The sequence below is a fragment of the Triticum aestivum genome, chromosome 5B (genome assembly GCF_018294505.1).
Source record: "Triticum aestivum cultivar Chinese Spring chromosome 5B, IWGSC CS RefSeq v2.1, whole genome shotgun sequence".
Taxonomy (NCBI): Eukaryota; Viridiplantae; Streptophyta; class Magnoliopsida; order Poales; family Poaceae; genus Triticum; species Triticum aestivum.
In genome coordinates, this window is record NC_057807.1 from 172,387,782 (window position 1) to 172,404,908 (window position 17,127).

Sequence of the window (17,127 nt, forward strand, 5' to 3'; positions counted from 1 at the left end):
AACCAGTACAACAAGTATCGAGCATGGGATCGATCATCATGAGATACCCAAACATAAAAAATCTGAATAATAATTTTTCTTGAGAGCTCATGATTGGGGCATGAATATAACATTGACTTAAGCCTCTCCCAAGCTAGAGCAATACTTTCTCCTTCACGAGGCAAAAAATTATATATATAATTCCGATCACGATGAACTAGATGCATAGGATAATATTTTTGGTGAAATTCCAATTTCAATTGATTCCAATTCCAAGATCCAATATCATCACATAGCCTATACCATGCAAATGCTTTCCCCTTAAAAGATAAAGGGAAAACCTTCTTCTTAGCTTCATCTCCGGGTAAACCTGCAAGCTTAAATAATCCACAAATTTCATCCACATATATCAAGTGCATATCATGATGTTCGGTTCCATCTCCTGCATAAGGATTAGCTAGCAGTTATTCTATCATACCCGAAGGAATTTCATAACCAGTATTCTCAGTAGGTGTAGTGGGTTGAGGGGTAACTAATTGTGGTTCCGGTCAAGGTGAAGATACCCGAAAAAACCCTCAAAGGATTGTTTTCCGTAGTAGAAAATTGTTGACACCAGATTTTGGCACAATCAAGAACTTATTTAAAATGGCTTCAAATGGAGAAGTGTTCTACATGAAAAAGTTTCATGTTGTCGATACGAACATCTTTGAAGTTTGGGCCATCGCCATCTGATCTCATCTCGAAGGCCGAAGTTGTGTTCGAAATACTGAGATTTTGTATTCAGAACACTATTCGGCACATTACGCCCCCAAGACTGCCTCGTACGGAAAAATGATCTACATGGATTGTCTTTGTCTAGTCGAAACGATCGATTTTGATATAAGAATCGTTCCAATCCGAGTTCGTATGCAAAAGTTAGAGCCATCCGAATACAGCACTATCACGAGCCAAAAGTGGCGCGCCCCACCAGACACCCTGTCTGATGGGTAGCGCGAATAACAGCCTGTGTTGCACGAGCGATTTGACCCTCAAGATGAACTCTAATCAAAAAACGTTCAACAAAAAGTTGTTCATCTCGTCAAAATGGTCAAGATTGCTTTTGGGCTCGTTTCCATCCGAGGTCGTTTACCACCTCAAAAGTTATCCGCAAGGTGCAGCCAGTTTAAACCGAACAGTTTTGGAAAGTTCGGACAAAACCAATCCGAATTTGACTAGGGTTTTGGATGTGAATCCAAGCCTTTTCATTGCACGGGAAGTCCAGACGCCTCTTATATACCTGAGGGGTGATGGCCGATTGAACAACACACAATCGATCAATCAATCTACCACTTTTTATCTTTTATCTTTTCTCCTTAACCCTAGTTCTTCTTCTTCCTCGTTCTTCGTTCATTCTTCTTCATTGCAGGGCAGCGAACCTCGAGGCCCTAGGGGCAATTAAGTCGACCTAGGGCAGCCCATAGCCGCCGCGCGCCCAGACGGGGTCCCTCCCGGGCGTGTGGGGTTTCGGGTCCCAAAAGCGTCGGCTTGCTGTCTTGCGTATTGCGCTGGAAGTCGGCCTCCCGCGGTGTGAGTTGCGGAGCATCTCCCTCGGCGCCGCGGGTACACATCGACGTGTTCGTGTGACGCGTTCCAGCGTCAACACACTTTTTGGCGACTCCGCTGGGGACGAAGCATTGAACGGTCTCCGGCCCATTCTTGCTACGAAGAGATCGTCATCTAGGGTTTGCAATCTACAAAGGTAATATGAATACCAAATTCACATATGTAGATGCAAATAATGCATATGTTGTTGCTAGATCATCTAATGAGCATAATGCATCGTCTAGCCCTAGCTTTATCAATCATGCATCTAATTATGTGCAAGGGCCGATGCAACAAAATCTCCATGATTCTACTTCATATAATTTTAGCAACATGCAACATATGTATCCCAACTCCCATGCATCGGCAACCCCACAAATTTATATGCCGATGAATAACATGATGAGTTCGGTTAATCAAGTTGAGACACCCTATGTAGGAACTTCCAATGCTATGCAACAAAGTGTTTCAAGTTTTTATTCATCGGCAAATAACTTGCAGTACGCTAATCCAAACGTGCCGGTGGATAGGGGAATTGGTCATGTTACTACTAGTTATTTGGCCAATTACCCTCAAACATCATATGCTACGCCTAACGCTACTAATATTTTGGCACCATACGCAACTGTTGATGTCCATAATTCGGCTCAGCACCTTCATGGTCATGGCCGAATAAGTGAAACTTCTGCAGGAGCACAAATGCCTTCACCTACTACCGTGGCATATCATGTCCCCCCTACACAATTACAGAATTTCGGCAACATCTCATTGCCGAAAGAGTCTAAAAGCATTGGGGGGCAACCATATCCAGACTGGGTAATTGAGAACAAGCTTACATTCTCTTGGGATTTGTGCAACTCTATTCACCAGGAACTAATAGAAGGCGGGAAGCCTCATGATTTTGCTGCTGTAAAAGCTAGAATTGTGCAAATGATGCAGTCGCCCAGTGCTGTACCATCCAGTGTACCACCTAAAAATCGCAAAGTTTCGGCACCTCATTGCCGAAAGAGTCTCAAAGTATTAGGGGGCAATCTCATGACGAGTGGATGGAAATTGAGATGAAAAAGTTTAAAGCTCGCCAAGCTGAGAAGTGGGCTAAAATTAGACGAGAGCGAGAAGCCTTGCAAATTCAGAAAGATAAAGTTGTTGATTCAGGTAACAAAGAAAATTCGATTATTAGAAAAGCCAAATCAAGTAGTATATATTCTGAGACCATCAAATCCAAAGAGGCAAGCATTATTGAGAAAAGGCATGGAAATCATAGCAAAACAACCATACTTGATTTTTCCGAAGTCAATGGAACCTACTTCCTGCCCTATGAGTTTCGTGCCATAGAAATTAACAAGCCTCAAGGACAAGAACAAGTAGCCGAACAAAGTTCGGCTGACATGGATCTTCAAAGCAATGATGCACAGAATCAAGAAAAAGATGATGACAAGGTGTTGGGGAGCCATCCAAAGACGAAGCAAGATGTTCTTCAAGTGGCACCACCATCATGCTCTCCCAACATATTTGAAGAGGTATGCATAGCGGGTAATTTACCTATTTTCAGATTTGGTCACAACTTTATTGTTGATGCATCTATTAGAAAAATCCTCATATGTAATTTTGAAAGACTAATGAAGAAGGGTAATTTACTTGTTAGCAATAAAATTGTTTTAGAACATATTGGTCAACCAATTGTGCCATTTATAAAGACCGATAATGACTTATTATTGCAGCCAAAGCTTTCCCCGTTGCTTTATCTAAAGTTCATATCTATTTGGGTAGCTTTGCTTATTTCATACTTGGCTTGCACTTGGTCTCAATTGAGACATGTATGTTCTAACTATTTTTATTTTAGAAATTTAAAGCCAAGGTTAAATTCTGTTGAGAAAACTGATGCTAGTATAATATCTTACCCAAAGACATCGGAGATAGAGTGCAAAACACAATGCATAGTCGAATGGTGTGATGCAAAATCTGAACCATTCGTTTGCTTAACTCCAAAGCCGCTCTCACAACAAGATCGGCTAGAGAATGAAAAGTTTACCTTCAATTCAAGCATGTGTGATCAAATATTTGATTTTTTGTTGCAAAATAATTATATTATAATTCTTGATCACCATGTTGAACCATTTGTCCAGGGACGAATGTATTGTAAGTTGCATGATTCGTCCAAGCATAATTTTGAGGATTGCAACATGTTTCGTCAAATAGTTAAATCGGCCATTGATAAAGGACGATTGAAATTTGTTGAGACACCAAGAGATGACCAGTCTATTCCGATTGGTCCCGATGGTAGAAAGTTTTTGCATCGGCTGATTCAAGCCGATCCATTTGAAGATAAGGTAAAAACTACAGGTGATGGGATCAAACTTTCAAGTAAAGAAGTTGTTGAAGAGCATAATGAACATAATCTTGAGGGTAAGAATTCCATCGAAGCTACAATGGAGACGCCAAGGACTGGGGGGCAACAAGCAAATTCAATGATCGATGAAAGCAAACCAGAAGAAAACAAAGGCCGAAATAAGCGCAAGTGTAAGAGATCAAAAGTCACCTTCGCTGAACTATTGGATAAATATCAAAAGAAGAGTGAAGAGAAGAATGCTTATCAGCCAAATCATGCAAAGAAACCAAGGTCACCCCCAAGGCGCAAATATGAGGATCGGTATTGGCAAAGTGATAATTTTAATACAACATATTCATATCCTAATTTTGGGCCGCCAATGCCAATGCCGTGGATGCCTCCCTATGCTTATATAGATACATATTCATCATGGGATAGGTATGATACAAGGGCACATTCTCCATCTTATTCTAGACCATCTCACCAATACTATGCAGCTCCAAGAAGATCAACATTTGAACAATCGCGCTTCAAAGACCGTTTCAATCATAAGGAATCGGTCCAGAGCTCAAGGAAGAAGAAAGAGGTGGTCAAGCAGGTTTACCGCATTAAGAGAGATGGTCGTAAGAGTGCAATTTCAGATTTGATCTCAAATGAAAAAGAGCCAATTAAAGTGTTGACATTGGCTACTAAAGGCAATGAGACAAAGCAACCAATTATTGAGAATCGAAGTGCCAAATCTGAAGAAAAGAATTTGAGAGTGCACAAGGCCAAAAAAGAATTGCCATTGGTCAAAACAGAATCACAGCCGAGATGCCCGCTTGGCTTATCGTATTGGCAAAAGAAGAAATTACAAAAACTTAGTGCACAAGAACTTGAAAAAAGGAACATGGCATGGGTTCCCAAAGGAAGTGCTCAAAATAAGAATTATGTGCAAGCTTCCATTACAAGAAGTGCGGCAAAGGTGAAGAAGGAAAAGTGTGAAAACTATGAAGGACCAAGCCGAAGGTTTCAACATCTTTGGTCTACACATTATCCATATTCTGCAACTATGCCATTAATGCCTATGCCATGGAATTCGTCATCAGGTATGATTGGTAACCCTCAATGGGCTTATTTTAATCCATGGATGCAATATAATTTCTTACATCATGAAAGGGTATTGCCAAATCACTATACATTTGATTAGCTACAAGTTTGTTGCTGATCCAAAGGGCCGAAATACTTGATTTATCATTTTGTTTGTTTATTTCGGCTATATGTGCTTCGAATGAAGTTTACATGGTAATGGTCGATATTTATCTATCGTCCTAAGATTATGTCAATGCATGGTCGGTGTGGTATCCAAACATCGTCCTTAGTTCAATAGGAGACCAAAACAAGCCTCATACAACTTAAAATATGTTTGCACAATAATAAAAGCCGAATATGAAAATTTATTCGGTTTGGAGCTTTTGGTTGCTGTAGGTGCTATACAGATTGAGGCTTTCAGTGATTCGTTATAAGTAGTGCAACAAATATATAAGGGTTATCAATGTTTTGACGAATCACTTATAGTTTATCTTGGGATATGTCTAGATGCAAAATTTACCTTGTGTTGCTTTAATATCCTTCATATATCTAGACATGACAATTCGAAAGAGTTGGCACAGCAAGCATCCGGCTACTATGTTAACCATGGTGAATTGTATTATTTCTATCAATAGCCGATGCTAGGTCTTGTCAACATAGGTAAGGCTGAACCGAAGCCCACCGCTTCGCCCACTAATGAAACTTTTATGCACGCGAAGTAAGGATTGGAGAAAGTTTATTATTGATTATCAGTAAAATCCTAGCGAAAGGGTGAATAATATGGTTCCGAGGATGACCTTGAGATACATATCTATGGGACTTTATCATCGGATTGTTAAGGAAGTTGAGAAAGTTTCACCCAAGCTTGCGTCAAAATATTCACACAAGCAATGGCCGATATAAACTTATCGTCCTAAGAATATGCCAAAATGGCCGATGGAGTGTTGACATCGTCCTTGGAGCAAGCTATGTGCAAGTTATTTTTCGGCACACAAGCTTTGCCGAAAAACAGGGGGCATGTGTTGACACCAGATTTTGGCACAGTCAAGAACTTATTTAAAATGGCCTCAAATAGAGAAGTGTTCTACATGAAAAAGTTTCGTATTGTCGATACGAACATCTTTGAAGTTTGAGCCATCGCCATCTGATCTCATCTTGAAGGCCAAAATTATGTTCGAAATACTGAGATTTTGTATTCAGAACACTATTCGGCACATTACGCCCCCAAGACTGCCTCGTACGGAAAAATGATCTACATGGATTGTCTTCGTCTCGCTGAAACGATCGATTTTGATATAAGAATCGTTCCAATCCGAGTTTGTATGCAAAAGTTAGAGCCATCCGAATACAACACTATCACGAGCCAAAAGTGGCGCGCCCCACCAGACACCCTGTCAGATGGGTAGCGCGAATAACAGCCTGTATTGCACGAGCGATTTGACCCTCAAGATGAATTCTAATCAAAAAACGTTCAACATAAAAGTTGTTCGCCTCGTCGAAACGGTCAAAATTGCTTTTGGGCTCGTTTCCATCCGAGATTGTTTACCACCACAAAAGTTACTCGCAAGGTGCAGCCAGATTAAACCAAACAGTTTTGGAAAGTTCGGACAAAACCAATCCGAATTTGACTAGGGTTTTGGACGTGAATCCAAGCCTTTTCCTTGCACGGGAAGTCCAGCCGCCTCTTATATACCTGAGGGGTGATGACCGATTGAACAACACACAATCGATCAATCAATCTACCACTTTTATCTTTTATCTTTTCTCCTTAACCCTAGTTCTTCTTCTTCCTCGTTCTTCGTTCATTCTTCTTCATTGCAGGGCGGCGAACCTCGAGGCCCTAGGGGCGATCAGGTTGACCTAGGGCAGCCCATAGCCGCCGCGCGCCCAAACGGGGTCCCTCCCGGGCGTGTGGGGTTTCGGGTCCCGAAAGCGCCGGCTTGCTGTCTTCCGTATCGCGCTGGAAGTCGGCCTCCCGCGGTGTGAGTTGCGGAGCATCCCCCTCGGCGCTGCGGGTACACATCGACGTGTTCGTGTGACGCGTTCCAGCATCAACAAAAGTGACAATAATTTTCAGCACATAGTAATAATTTTTCCTTACCGATTTCCACTTACCAAGAGCACTTCATTCCCCGCAATGGCGCCAGAAAAGAGCCTTAATGACCCACAAGTATAGGAGATCAATCATAGTCCTTTTGATAAGTAAGAGTGTCAAACCCAACAAGGAGCAGAAGAAAATGACAAGTGGTTTTCAGCAACGTAATGTCTGCAAGGACTGAAATTGTAAGTAACGAGTAGTTTGATAGCAAGGTAATTTGTAACGAGCAAGTAACGGTAACGGTACAAAAGTGCAGCAAGGTAGCCCAATCCTTTTGAGGCAAAGGACATGCCAAAACAGCCTCTTATGATAAGCAAAGCATTCTTGAGGGTACACAGGAATTTCATCTAGTCACTTTCATCATGTTGGTTTGATTTGTGTTCGCTACTTTGATAATTTGTTATGTGGGTGGACCGGTCATTAGGTGTTGTTCTTACTTGAACAAACCTCCTACTTATGATTAACCCCCTCCCAAGCATCCGCAACTATGAGAAAAGTACTAAGAATAATTCTAACCATAGCATTAAACTCTTGGATCCAAATCAGCCTCTTACAGAATAGCGCATAAACTAGGGTTTAAGCTTCTGCCACTCTCGCAACCCATCATCTAATAACTACTCCGCAATGCATTCCCTTAGGCCCAAGTACAGTGAAGTGTCATGTAGTCGACGTTCACATGACACCACTAAGGGAATCACAACATACATATCATCAAAATATCGAACACATATCAAGTTCACATTAAGGACAGTAAAACTGTGCCCTTTCCCAGCCCTCTCACGCCTCTGATGATTCTGGCCGTCCGATCTCGGGGTTCCCTCCTTCCCCGCCGTCCGATTTAATTTTGAGGCAAGTAATGGGCTAACTGTCCTAAGGGACGCTGCTCGCGTAGAAAAATCCGAGATCCCGGGTTAATTGGGCTTTTGACCGCACGAAGCCCACAACACGCATGTAACAACCTTGCTTGACCTTTCTTCTCCCTTTCATCACGCAGCGGCGCCCCCTGCTCCACGACACCGCCGCCGGCGACCCCTCCCTCCCACTCGAAGTCTTCATGCTCGCGTCCATTTAAAACCTTGCTTCATCCTGACTCAATTTTCCCTTCGCCCAATCCCCGTCCGCATCAAACCCTAGGGGCCCGGCCGACTCCAACGCACCCTCTCAGATCCAATAGGCAATGCGCCGTTGACGCAGAGGCTGGGAGGCGGGCACGCGTTGCCGGGGGCGGCGGAGCAGATGTTCGCCACGCTCGTCGGCGACTACCCGATCTCCTCCGAGTTCTGGAGGCAGCTGCTCGAGCTGCTCCTCACCCAGCAGTGGCCACGGGACCGCCTGCTGCAGGCATGCGACGCCTTCCTTAAGGACCAACGACTCGAGATCCAGACCACACATACGCCTACAGTTGCTCTGATCGCTTCCGTTTCCGCCCTTTTGTTGTTGCTTCGGATGATGATTAATTGTTGTTTTGCGGGTTTTGGTCTGCAGGGGCAATGCGGATCATGTGATTTATGCGTGCGCGGCTGTGGGTCGCACCGTTTATCTGCTGCTTTGAGGTGAGATGGCAGGGTTAACGTAGCATTTCCGGCATGTTTGTTGTGTCTTTCGGGGCGTTGATTTTTTGTCTACTGCAACTTGCATTGGTGCTTAGAATGGGAAATTAAGAGGTGGGCTTTGTGAGTGGACAAGGAAATAGGGCATGTATTTGCACACGCGTCCAATCAATATTTACTGAGTTTAGTGCGTGATCAAGGTTGACTAAGCTTAGAATATATGTCTATGTCATTCATCCCATAGAACTGTTTACTACTATATGCCACAGGTTACTTACAACAGAACAGTAAAATGTGCAAAAAAAACGTAGCCACTCATCGAGTGTTTGTGCTATCAAAAAGTATTCTTCTTCTTTTATCTATCTGTTCTCTCCTGCCATTGTTCTGTTCCTTGCATTCCCCATTTTGTTCAAATTGCACCGTTGATTGATAATAACGCGCCTTTCAATCCTGGTCATTCCAGCAGCCAGCTTGGATGGTATTTAAGCTAAGGAGTTGTATAAAGGTAACATCTGAACCTCTTCTCTATCAAACCATGGCCTTGTCATATTTAAAAACTTATATTATGAGCTGAATGATGTAACATGACTTCTACATGAATTTTTGTGACGGAGCTATCTCAATTAGAATACAAGATTGGTGGCTCTCACTTCCTACAGGGATTATATACCTCTGTTCTTACCTAGCTATGAAACTGAGCTAGGTAGTAAGAATTTTTGGTGACCCTCAGATGGAAGACTGAGTTTGCAATTCTTGACTAAATTTGCAACTAAAATGTACCTATGAACGATATTGTTGAAGCAGGTTTCTCGGACGTCTACATTAGAAGTACACAATAAGAAATTTAAGTCTTGGATTCACTCATAGCTAAGTTTGTTTTGATCAACTTGAATGATTCGTGTCATAGCTATGCTAAGATATTAGTACATGCTAAAGGGGGTTGTTAACTGTTAACTTTATGTATTTTAGTTTTACTTTATTGAATGGCCACATGAAATTCCCCCATAAATTTTATTGATGTGAATTGGTTATGTGGTATCTGTATGAACACCCCAGTTTTTCTACAGTAGAAACAAAATATGTTGTCAACTATGAAAATATAAGAATTTCTGCATTGTTTTGAGAAGGAATATTTTATCTTCCTAGTCAGTGTTTGGTGTTCCCCATCCGCTACAGATCTGTTTCAGGCCCCTACTGCAGAATGGTGGAGAGGGAGCAGGCTTTGGAAACTCATGTTTTTGCTTGGGATTAAATTTTTGGTCGTCTGAGAGGTTTAGAAGCTGCTAGGTACGTGCTAATTAGCTCATGGTGTGTGCTGATTAACCTGTTGCCTTAGATTTTAAGCTTTTGCTGTGACTCAAGGTTATCTTTGAGCTTTCTCCTTTTGCATGAATTTAAGATGTTGCTGAAGGCTAAGGCTATTCCTATTGACAAATTAATGAGAATTACCCATAATTTGGCATTCTAAAAATATGTGAATTTTATTTTGAGTGAAATGATTGCTATATCGATATGCATACATAATTTTTACTTATGACTTCCCTTCTGTCAACGGTTACCCTCTATAGAATTATGTAAACTCCTTTGGTATCCCCATAAACATTGTTGATCTATGTCCAGTTTATTTACCTAATGTATGATTGCACTGTTCATGGCTGTCAGGCTATATCCAACATGAAGCTTTGATGCTCCTGCAGATGGCGGCAATGTAATTACTCAAGGCTACAACTAACTACATTCACCTGTCCTTGGTCAAATTGTAATACACTAACCTATCAGTCTCCAGTAATAATAGTAAACACTAGCAGTAACAAGGAACCTGAGCACAAGGACAACAATAATGAAAGTGATAACAGAGGAATGCAGATCTTTCCTACGTTTTGATGCACAACCTTCCCTCCAACTTGTTCATATCATAGTATATTTGTTACACTACGCATGCCTTACGGTAGATTTGGACGGGAAGAATGAAAGACCACCAAAGGATCATTAGAGGGAGGTGTTTTAAAGACGTTTAGACTTCTGGTATGCCAATATGGATTATAAATTTATAATACAAGGTGATACTAATAGTTTTCTGGAACATATGCAGACCACCTAATGAGGAGACCAAAGGGTTGCTAACCTGGGAAAGTTACAGTTGTTTATCTTCTTCCCATCGTACCTCCTCCATTGGTGGTCGTAGTTGTGCGGTGCAAAGGTATCCACCTTCCTCGATGGCTTCTCCACACAGGTCCATCAGGAGGAAGATCAAAGATGAAAGTAAGCTATTAGATTGTTTTTCTTCATATGGGATATTTTATTGAATTGTTCCCTACGCTCCATTGCTTTTCAGCAATTCTATACTCAACGATGATTTGGTGTCACTCTACCACATCAATATATGTGATCCTATAGCTAAAGCTTTCAGCATATGTGACCCACTCTATATCGAGGAAATGTAATTTCAAATATTTGAAGTTTCTCAATATTTCCATTTTCTTTAAAAAATTCCCTTTTTCTATCACTAGACAACATGCAACTTAACTATAATATGTTTATTTACATAAATTCTTACCGTTCTACATCAAAATAGACGGACGCAGCAACGCGCGTCATCGATGATCTAGTGATTAGTTGCAACAAGATTTCTCCTGTGACCTCAAGAACAAAAGTAACTACTCACAAATGATAATCATTCTCATGATCAGAGGGGTATTAAACAGAATAATGGATTTGAACATATAATTTTTCACCAAATAAACCATATAGTAATCAACTACAAGATGTAATCAACACTACTAGTCACCCACAAGTACCAATCTATAGTTCTGGAACAAAGATTGGACATAAGAGATGAACTAGGGTTTGAGAGGAGATGGTGTTGTTGAAGATATTAATGGAGATTGTCCTCCCCAAGATGGAAGAGTTGTTGGTGATGACAATGACGATGATTTCCCCCTTCAGGACGGAAGTTCCCCCGGCGGAATCGCTCCGCCGGAGGGCAAAAGTGCTCCTGCCCAAGTTCCGCCTTGAGACAGCGGCGCTTCGTCCCGAAAGTCCTCTCCTGATTTTTTCTAGGTCAAAATGACTTATATACCAGAAGATGGGCACCATAGGTGGGCCGAGGAGGGCACAACCCACCAGGACGCCCCTGGGCTCCCTAGCGCACCCAGGTGGGTTGTGCCCATCTGGTGGGCCCCCTTTGGTAGTTATTTGCTCCAATAATTCTTATTTATTCCATAAAAATTTCTCGTGAAGTTTCAATTAATTTGGAGTTGTGCAGAATAGGTAGCCTGCCATAGCTTTTTCAGGTCCAGATTTCCAGTTGCTGGAATTCTCCCTCTTTGTGTGAACCTTGCATATTATGAGAGAAAAGGTATTAGAATTACTCCAAAAAGCATTGCTATGCATAAAAACATTATAAATAACAATAAGAAAACATGATGCAAAAATGGACATATCAGTGGCCATTGATCTCAAAGTTGACTGGTGGGGAGTGGCCTTCTGCAAGCCTTGCGAAGACTGGAGAACACTGCAGCATGTTGATATCACTGTGAGAACCCGCCATGCCGAAAAAAGAATGCCATATCTAAAGATCTTGTGAAGCCACCGCTTCTAATATGACAGTGCATGCTTTAACATGCCCCTTGTACTGGCCCTACCAAGCAAAAGGACAGTTCTTCCACTCACAGTGCATATAATCTATGCTGCCAAGCATGCCTGAAAAGCCTCTATCAGTGTTGATCGCCAACAACCTTTCTGTATCAGCGGCATTTGGTTGCCTCAAGTACTCAAGACCAAACACTGGCACCATGGCCTTGCAGAAGTTGTACAGTGACTGCAGACATGTGGACTCACTCATGCGCACGTATTCATCCACCAGATCGCCTGGAATTCCATATGCAAGCATGCGGATGGCTGCAGTGCATTTCTGATAAGAGGAGAATCCAAGCTTGACAAGGGCATCCATTTCGCACTCGAAGTATGGGTCATGAGCAACCACTCCCTCTCGGATATGATTGAACACATGCCTTGCCATACGAAAACGACGACGGAATTTATCCGGTTTGAAGAGCAGGGTATTCACAAAGTAATCATCATAGAGTAGGGCGTGGCCTCTCTCTCTCTTTGTTGAGGTTTAGGTTGGGAGCACGACCAGGAACTGACCCTCTGTACTGAGGAAGTTGCAGTTGAATGTGGTCTTGAACGACCAGTGCAGCCACCACAAGATCTTCGTCATCCGAGGATGAATCATCCGATGAATAAATGAAGTGGTTGAAGAAAAAATCATCTCCACTGTCCATACCTTTGTGGGCAAAGTGTCAAACACCTTGCGGTCGTGGTGGCTAGGAGGCCGCGATGATCACCTCGATGCAGCAGGGGTGGTTGGCGGCCGGCTACATGCCGCTCTCAAGCACCCGACGGAAGATGCCGTGGTCCCTAGCCGTCGTTGACTGTCGTATCCCCTTTGGCATTGACTACGACGATGACGGCCAAAACTCCTCCAACCGACGGCCAAAATCTTACGAAAGCGCAGGCGTGGCGGCGACCATGTCGAGACGTGGTTTGGTATGGACGGCTGGAGGGTGAGCAGTGAGGAGGCGGATGGAGTATAGTGGCGGTGCCGACGGCGGGGTGGGGGGAGAGCGGGTGAAGGGGTTGGAGACGAATGGAGTGCTAATGTCCTCGACAGGCGGACCACGGGAAGGACAAGGGCGTGTGTCCAGCCCGTCCGCGCGATGTCCGTTTCACCCCAAACACGACGCAAAGTTGGGCCGGGAATGGGTCAAAAACGGACAAAAATCGGACATTTGTCCGTTTGAGGTCGCGCGTTGGGCCACGCAATTCGTTCTATCCAAACAGATTAGGGCATGTACAATGGTGTTATCTTAGTAGTGCCACGTAGGATAAGAAATGAGGTGAAGGAGAGAGAACTCATAAGAAAAGACTTGTCTTCTCTTATTTAAGAGAAGACAAGAGCTGATCTCTTAGCACAATATGTCTCACCACATTTTTAGGAATAACTAATTATTGAAGATAAGGCTAAGAAATGACCCATTGTAGACATCTTTTTTTGTCCTCTCTAAAATACGTGCAAACTTAAGATAAGATCATCTTATCAACCATTATTTAAACCAATAATGAGGCTAGCCAACTCGCATCCACAAGGCTCCCCCGATTGCAAGCTTCGTTAGCCGTTGGATCTGGTCATCTAGAGTGTCTGAGCCGCATGATCTTTACCTGCTGTCAAATCTGATTTCACCTCGTGGTTCTTCTGGCTGTCCAATGACTGGTGGGCTCGCGCCGCATGTTTATGCTGGGTTGATTGATCTCGCGTGAAAAAGGCTTTCGCCCAATCCTCCCGCGCGCTCCGCTCCCAATACTCGTCGCACACCAGAGCCCACACCCGCACCAACCCTAGCCACCACACCTCATCTTCCTCCCTCGCTCTGCCCCAACCTAGCCGCCACACCTCTCCTTCCTCCCTTGCTCGACGCCATAGGCGCCGCAGCCCCTACCTCCTTCCTGCTCATCTGGATAGCCGCCGGCCGCCACATCCTTTCTCCTCCTTCTTCCTCCTCGCTGGCGCCCCTCGCCCTCGTCCTCGGATAGGGGGCCTCCCGCATGGATGGTCGGGTCTTCATCGCTAATCCCCTCCGCCCGCTCGCCGTGCTCATCATGTGGAACGTGCGAAAGGGTCAAAACCCTAGCCGCCAAGCCTCCTCGTCAAGCCCGTGCCCCCTCCGCCTTGTCTCCTCTGTGCTCCCTCCTCTCCCACGTCGCCACCCTCGAGCCCGCACCCCCTCCGCCTCGTCTCCTCCCCGCTCCCTCCTCTCAAAACCCGCGCCATTGACGTGCCGTCAGGGACGCCGTCGACACGTCGGGGATACGCCGCAATGGAGCTCAAACAAGAGCAGGGCAGCGGATTGGATCGAGGGCACCCGATGACCTCGCCGCCGCTGTCACCTGGATTTGCTAGCCGCCGCGTGGAGTCTCCCTGGCCGCTGCCTCGGGTCACCTCCGTCGCCGCCGCGAGTCAGCTCCACTTTTGCCGCCAGGAATCTCGTCCTCAGCAAGGTATGCTTCGAATCCCTGCTCTCCCTGGTCCTCCTGCCCTACTTGCTGCGTCTATGTTGTATGTGTTTAGCCATGATCTACTCGAGGAAGCTCGAATTCCTCGAGTTTTACAGGTACCATCCGCCTCCCTCTCGATATTCAGATCTCCATATTTGGTGAATGCGATGTTTTGGTTTCGTCAGATTACTATCTATATTCGGGGATTATGTTTTTAGTTCGAGCATGGATACTCGGCAGTAGCGATTTAGGTCTTTTTGTAGAGCAGAATGATTAACTCGATCTATTTCTGGAAAACTGCACTATAGAAGATATATGTATGAACGATCGTAACACTGAAAATGCAAAATTTACATTATGTTGTAATGATGGTCGGTGGGGTGTGACTTTTTTGCTAGCATTGTCCAGTGCAGTTTTAGGATTTCTACTAAGTGGTGCCGTGTTCTGAGATATGTTTTTGTGTGTTGTTGTCTGCAGGAAAATTCCTAGGGATTTGATTGACGGAGGCATCAGTATCTGGCATTGTCCAAGAAACCATCAGTGGGGTTGGATCAGCTAGGCCGGAAACCTCCGATCGCTTAGGCCCCATGGCAGCAGCCGGATCGGGCGGTGGTGGAAGGCCATGGAGGGTGTGGCGCATCCGGGCAGAACCAACATGGGTTGGTGGAGCGACGGATGCGGGCAGAGTCAGCGGTTAGGGGCACTGCGAGGAGTGGAAGGCAGCGGTCATGCGCCAAATCGGACCAGCAGCAGCAAGGAGCTGCTGGTGGTTCAGGTTTGCCTCAATGGTCGTCAGCTCCAGCCCCGGCCCGGACAGTGCCATGGATCCGGTGAAGTGGTCCACGCTGAGGAAGAGGCAAACAACGCAGGGAAGAAGCCAACGTTCTTGTGGTTTGTTCTCCTGTCGATTTCCCCTCTTGCCTGGTCTGATTTTGTGGTGAAAACAATGGTGGATTTCTCTGCTGGGTGGTCTAATGTGGGGTTGATTTATGCCCTCGATTCCTTCCTTTTCTGGTTCCTTTCCGGCTTGCTATTCATGTCGTTGCAATGGCTGGAAGAAAGGGGACACAATATAGCTTGTTACAAATCATTTCAAAATTTCCTTGAAAGACACCATAGAAGAGTTCTTTCATCATTATTTTGTATGGATTTATCCTTGTTTACTTTGTTTTTTAGTTCCCTGTGTAACCATCAGATGCCATTGCTCTTTTATTTAGTTGAATGCAGGTATATCTGAGGTATTAGGATGAGAGGCCAGTGGATGGAAAAGGCGTTGCCTGCTCTGATTTTGTGGTGAAAACAATGGTGGATTTCTCTGCTGGGTGGTCTAATTTGGGGTTGATTTATGCCCTCGATTCCTTCCTTTTCTGGTTCCTTTCCGGCTTGCTATTCATGCCGTTGCAATGGCTGGAAGAAAGGGGACACAATACAGCTTGTTACAAATCATTTCAAAGTTTCCTTGAAAGACACCGTAGATGAGTTCTTTCATCATTATTTTGTATGGATTTATCCTTGTTTACTTTGTTTTTTAGTTCCCTGTGTAACCATCAGATGCCATTGCTCTTTTATTTAATTGAATGCAGGTATATCTGAGGTATTAGGATGAGAGGCCAGTGAATGGAAAAGGCGTTGGTACAAAAGTCACTGACAAACTGGCGAAAAAGGTATTTTCCATTGATACTCTTCCATAATTCAACAATGAGTTTATTGTTGGGTTTGCATTCCCATTCCTACAGTTTCTTGCCTTGAAAGGTGGGGTGACTTTTCCCTTGCTTGCTTGCAAGATGTTCAATGAAATGCCTATGCAATCAGTAAACATCCTTATCTTTTGTTTCATCTTGGTGCTGCTAGAAACTGGTTTGTTCTTAGTGTTGCCACTTGCCAGGGAATTTAGAGTTGTAGATAAAGGCTTGCAGTAGGAGGGTGATCATTACGCTGGGGAAATAGCAAATTGTATAGGGTTACTGCCATATTGTTCATTTGTGTGCTCTGGACTGCATATTTTTGCCCTTGGGAGATTAAGCCGTTGTGGTGTTGCTTGGTTAGTAGACGATGGGATAACTTGTCAGTTCAGTTTAGATATGCATGCATGACCTAATAATGATGACTCATAATCTTAGGTTTAAGGTGTTTGGTTTAGTCAAGTGTGCATCAAGGAGATGGCTAGCCGCACAATGCTGGGTATAGAAAGAACCAATTGGTATACACATGATAGTTAGAGGCATTCTGAAGGAATTTCTATGAAGTGGTTCGCGCTAGAGAATGGAAAATATAGTAGTTGCATAAAAAATATTTCTAGATAGTTGTATCAGTTTTAGAGAATGTTTAATATAGTTGCTGCATAAGTTTCAGAGAATGTTCAACATAGTTGCTGCATAAAAAGATTGATAAGAGTCTCATGTCAATAGAAATGTATGTCTGGATTAGCTAGCATATTTTCCCATTGTTTGACTATATTTCAA

General features: G+C 43.8%; 1 protein-coding gene and 1 long non-coding RNA gene across 2 annotated transcripts in view; both read left to right on the forward strand.

Moving 5' to 3' along the window:
- Positions 1 to 7,968: 7,968 nt before the first annotated feature.
- Positions 7,969 to 11,198, forward strand: LOC123110935 (uncharacterized). Its single transcript, XR_006453848.1, has 5 exons — positions 7,969 to 8,611; positions 9,072 to 9,113; positions 9,796 to 9,895; positions 10,271 to 10,870; positions 10,944 to 11,198. It is a non-coding gene; the product is annotated as an uncharacterized lncRNA (long non-coding RNA).
- A 2,773-nt stretch (positions 11,199 to 13,971) lies between these two features.
- LOC123110936 (E3 ubiquitin-protein ligase RGLG2) overlaps positions 13,972 to 17,127 on the forward strand; it is a 54,001-nt gene continuing 50,845 nt past the window's right edge. The window contains exons 1-3 of the mRNA XM_044531581.1: positions 13,972 to 14,668; positions 15,143 to 15,556; positions 15,883 to 16,329. The gene's annotated coding sequence lies outside the window, so the exon portion shown is untranslated. The remainder of the gene's footprint in view (positions 14,669 to 15,142; positions 15,557 to 15,882; positions 16,330 to 17,127) is intronic.